The 4,811-nt window shown below is 52.5% G+C and overlaps 2 long non-coding RNA genes across 2 annotated transcripts; one reads left to right on the top strand and one right to left on the bottom strand.

The window, feature by feature from the left end:
* Positions 1-1,195: 1,195 nt before the first annotated feature.
* LOC139183275 (uncharacterized) lies at positions 1,196-3,663 on the bottom strand. The gene is made up of 2 exons (XR_011566903.1): positions 2,607-3,663; positions 1,196-2,167 (listed from the first exon to the last, which is right to left on the bottom strand). It is a non-coding gene; the product is annotated as an uncharacterized lncRNA (long non-coding RNA).
* Positions 3,037-3,782, top strand: LOC139183276 (uncharacterized). The gene is made up of 2 exons (XR_011566904.1): positions 3,037-3,165; positions 3,671-3,782. It is a non-coding gene; the product is annotated as an uncharacterized lncRNA (long non-coding RNA).
* The last annotated feature ends 1,029 nt before the right edge of the window (positions 3,783-4,811 follow it).

Here is a 4,811-nt window from a genome sequence, read left to right as displayed (position 1 = left end):
CACAGTGGCTTCTACCAGGGTGTCAGGGACTGCCATCTGGGCCCATTTCTTACCCTTCTTAGCATTGTCTGCCATGTCCTGCTCTTGGGCACTGCATCCTGAGTCCCGAGTGTGTGGCCAGAGATGGACACGTGCCGTGTCCAGTAAGTGCTGCTGTGGTAGGACTGTGGGGCTCCAGACCCAGGCTGGAGGAGGTTGGAAAGCCTGATGAAAGAGGCATTCACCTCTCAAGATGTAGGAAATCATTCTGGCTTATACCCGACTTAACTTGAATTTGATGCTGACTAAAATAGTCTGTTTAGGGCCCAGCAGACATATATTGTCCATCTGTTGTCATTACTAGAGAAAAGGCCACACTGGCCGAAAGTAAAGAATGTCCAAGTTACAAATAAAGACTCAAGGCCTCCGTCCCTGGGACACCAATGCTGGCCTTCCCTCAGTGATAAGACTCGCGTCCCGGGTGCAGTCCATGGGATCACAGTCAGACACGACTGCACGACTGAACTGAGCTGCTCAAGAAGAGAAGACTCAGCGTTACTGCTCAGTCATGTCAGCTCTTTGCGACCCCGTGGACTGCAGCCCGCCAGGCTCTTCTGTCCTGGGATTCTCCAGGCAAGAACACTGGAGTGGGTTGCCATGCCCTTCTCCAGGGGATCTTGCTGACCCAGGGATCAAGGCCAGGTCTCCTGCACTGCAGGCGGATTCTTCACCCTCTGAGCCACATTTGTTGATTATTTCGTTGACGAGCCTTATAGTACTAGAAAGAGAGAAAGGATAAAAGAAATCAAACAAATAAAACAAAGGCGCGTTCACGGCCAGGTTAGGCCTGCCGCTTCAGGGATATAAAAATGATAGAAAGCATTGAACAACCTTGTACCTTGGGGCAAGTTTATTCATAATAAATACACGGTGAGATAGAGAGAGGGTCCGCGGACATTTCCACTCTTATATGCACCTCGAATTATGACTAAGATGCCCCTACAAATAGGTGAGGAGCGGGTGGGCATTTCAATAAGCCAGGCAGGGACAACTGCATAGCCATATGGGAAGATAAAATTTTCTCTCTCTCCCAAGCCACACACAAAAATGAATTCCAGATGGCATAAAGACCTAAACTTTAAAATCCTAGAAGAAAATGTGTTTTCTTATTCTTATTCAGATTCTTATTTCTTAAATAAGACACAAAAGCAAAAAATCTAGAAGAAATGAATAATGTATTTCATGACATCAAAATTTAAAACTTGATACAGCAAAATCGCGATAAATAATAAAGAAGGAGGAGGTTTTTATCCAATAAAATCAATAACAATTTTTATCGGGAATACACAAACAACTCATACAAAGCATCAGCGGGGAAAAGTAATAAAAAATAAAAAGGAAGATATAAATATGCAGTTCAGAGAGGGCGGACTCTAATGCCCAACAAACATGTGAGGAGGATTTAATGTCATTCATATTTAAAATGGCTAGATAACCTTGGAGACTTCAGATTTATAACCAGACAGTCGCAGGCACGGGCGAGACGTGCTCCCGGTGGAGGCTCAGGGGCCAGCTGAGGGCTGCTGACGAGCGACACAGAAGCTGGGAGGCACCCCCACCGCCACCTCTAAGGCAGCTCACCCACGTGCCGGGGAGACAGGGACGTTCAGGCAGCATCATTAATACAGCAAATCTGCAGAAACAACCAACGTGCCCATCGACAGGACAATGGACACATAAGCTGGAACATAACAAAATGGAAAAGTTTACAGTTGTTTAATTGAATAAACTGTGCGTTGGTACCTCGAGGAGAAAAGATCTCACAACACTGTGAGAACTGAAGACGCAAACTGCAAAATCCTACGTGTATAGCGCGTGGAAGGCGTGCGTGCTAAGTCGCTTCCGTCATGTCTGACTCTATGTGATCCTATGCACTTTAGTCCGCCAGGCTCCTCTGTCCGTGGGATTCTCCAAGCAGGAAAACTGGAGTGGGTTACCATGCCCTCCTCCAGGGCACCCTCCCTACACAGGGGTCGAACCCACGTCCCGTAGGTCTCTTGCCTTGACGGGCGAGCTCTTTAGCACTGCCGCTGCCCGGGAAGCCCGTATGGCGTGTTACGCTCTGCATAAACGGCAAAACAAAAGCTGTGTGTGCCTCTGTTCACAGCCACAGGTGTGTGTAGAAAAACTGCAGGAAAAAAGAGGAAAAACACAAGGTTCACTGTAGGGAAAAGTCCTGGAGGCGTCCAAAGATGAGACCGGGACCGTCCAAATCCCGCTGCTCACCTAGGAGAGCTCACTTCCTATTTTCATCCTGATTTTCTGTGTTTAGGGCATTTTAGATTTACAGAAAAACTGAGCAAATGCTACCGCGGGTTCCGCATACCCACCCCTCTCCCACCGTCAGGGGACAGTGCCGTGCATTTGTTAAGTTAATGAGCCAGGACGGACAGCCCCCTGTTAGCGCGAGTCCACAGCTGACGCGCAGGGGATCACCCTCGGTGTATCTTCCATGGGTTTGGACAAGTGGACAATGCCGTGTACCCACCATTATCAGTGTCCTACAGAGAAGCTTTACTGCCCTAAAAGTCCTCTAATCTCCTCCCATTAACTGCTCCCTTGCTTGCCTGAAACCTCTTATAAACGCTGATCCTTCTACTGTCTCCACAGCGGTGCCTTTTCCCGAAGGCCAGAGAGTTAGAATCACACCATCTGTAGCCTTGTCAGACTGCCTTCTTTCACTTCAGTGCAGTCTCTCAGTCGTGTCTGACTCTTTGCGACCCCATGGACTGCAGCACGCCAGGCCTCCCTGTCCACCACCAACTCCCAAAGTTCACTCAAACTCATGTCCGTCGAGTCGGTGATGCCATCCAGCCATCTCATCCTGTCTCACTCTTTCACTTACTGATATGCATTTAAGGCTCCTCCGTATCTTTTCATGGCTTAGTAGCTCATTTCTCTTCAGGGCTTAATAATATTCTACCATCTGGCTAAACCACCGTTTTTTATCCATCACCCACTGCAGACACCTTGCTTGCTCCCAGTTCCGGGTCATGATGCACAGGCTGCTGTCCATGGTCGCCTCCAAGAACTTGTCCAAGCGACCGTGGATGGGTTCCGCCAGTGTGCGGCCCTGGAAGCCGCCGTCCAGGCAAGCAGAGCTCTGGATTCACCCGCGTACCTGAGGTCAGCTGTGAGCTCCCTGCCACCTCAATTCTCAGATGGCCCAAGAAGTCACTGACTGCCAGTTTGCCCAGCACTTCTCTTGCAGGGATGGAAGTGAGGGCTTCCGAGTTGTTTACAGGGTCCAGCTCCGCCCACAGGCCCTTGTCAGTTCCTCCCTTACTTCCGTGCTCAGTCTCCGCTGCAGGACGAAACCTGCTGACCTGAGATGCTTCATGCTCAAAGGTCCTCCGGGGAGTCCAGCGGTCAGCAGACTTCCCGCATGCCTGCCCGACACCCCCACGAGTGAAATGCAGCAGCTCAGTCTCCTCTTCCCCAGCATCTCAGAGCTCCTCCCGGCCCGGCCACAGAGCTCGCGGCCCAGGAGGGCCGGTTCTGCCTGGGGCGCCCGGCATCCTCTGGGGCACTTCCGCAGACTCCGGGCGTGGGGCTGCGCACAAGCGTGCCCTGTATTTGAACCTCACTGTCTTTGTCTCTCCTCTTCACATGAATATTTATCGCGAGGAAGGCCCAGCCAGCACGCCAGCGGCCCCATTCACGGAATCCATCAACAACTCCTTTGTGAAACCTGACCTGGGGACGGAGGATTGAGAGGGAATGAATGTGTTTCGTTTTCTGAATCACAAGGACTGTGATCAACAATATTCAATGGGCTTTTGTTCTTCTATTTCTGTGGGACCCAGAACTTTGGGAGGGCAAAGTGATGGTGAATTGGTTGCAAGATTAAATGGAATCTTTTCCAATAGGAAGGGGGGCTCGGGGGCTTCTGTGCTCTGCTCCTGGGACTCAGGCACTGCAGCCCTGCAGGAGAAGCCTACCTGTGCAAAGCTGGGGCTCCATGGTCCCCCTTCCATAGCACAGCCTTAGGGGTCAGCGCACCTGCCCCTGACCCCGGGGCCTTAGGGGAGGGCCCAAGTGCCAGAGACCCTTCCAGCCTGGACTCAGGACTCGTGTCCAAGCCTCCATCTGTTCACTGTCCAAACAAGTGCTCAGCCAGCCAGTCTGGGGGGAGAGGCATTTCAGACAGTCGGCGGAAGTCCTGCAAAGCAGCAGGGGAGCTGCGAACCCCACTTTCAGCTGGGCCCCCAACATCACACATGGCTTCCCAACCTCTGCGGTCCCAGCATCCACACGCAGCAGGGTCCAGAGCCCCCAGACCCTATCCTCCAGGGGCCAGGTATTTCCCCTCCAGCCTCTTTATCCAGCCAGCAGGAGGGAGGCCCCCACCCGCTCATGGCTCAGGGCTATGCCTTCTTTCCCAGGAAGCCCACCTCCTTGGAAGCTTCTTCCCCAGCTCCACTGTATTTCCTCTTCCACAGCCCTTCAGAGAGATTTCTAGCAGGGACCCTGTGTGTGGGTGTGTGTGTGAGTGTGTCTGTCACACACACACACACAAGCACACAAATAACCCACTCCTCCTATAACACACACCAGCTTCAAAGCCTCTTTCCCAGAAGGGTCCCAGGTGCCCTGGGCCGGGTCTTTCTCCCCAGGAGGTGAGAGCACCTCCCCAGGGACCGAAGCCCTGGGCCGTGAGGCTGCACGCAGGGCTGGGAGGCTGGGCTCCGGCCAGAACATGCGGTAGCCACCGCGGCATCTGTGGGGCCCTGGGGCACAGCTGGGCATGGATGTCTAGCCGGCTCCGGGAG

Source organism: Bos indicus, chromosome 5, assembly GCF_029378745.1.
Source record: "Bos indicus isolate NIAB-ARS_2022 breed Sahiwal x Tharparkar chromosome 5, NIAB-ARS_B.indTharparkar_mat_pri_1.0, whole genome shotgun sequence".
In the NCBI taxonomy this organism is placed as follows: domain Eukaryota; kingdom Metazoa; phylum Chordata; class Mammalia; order Artiodactyla; family Bovidae; genus Bos; species Bos indicus.
Note: the sequence above shows the minus strand (reverse complement) of the source record. Positions and strands in the feature narration are given on the sequence as shown.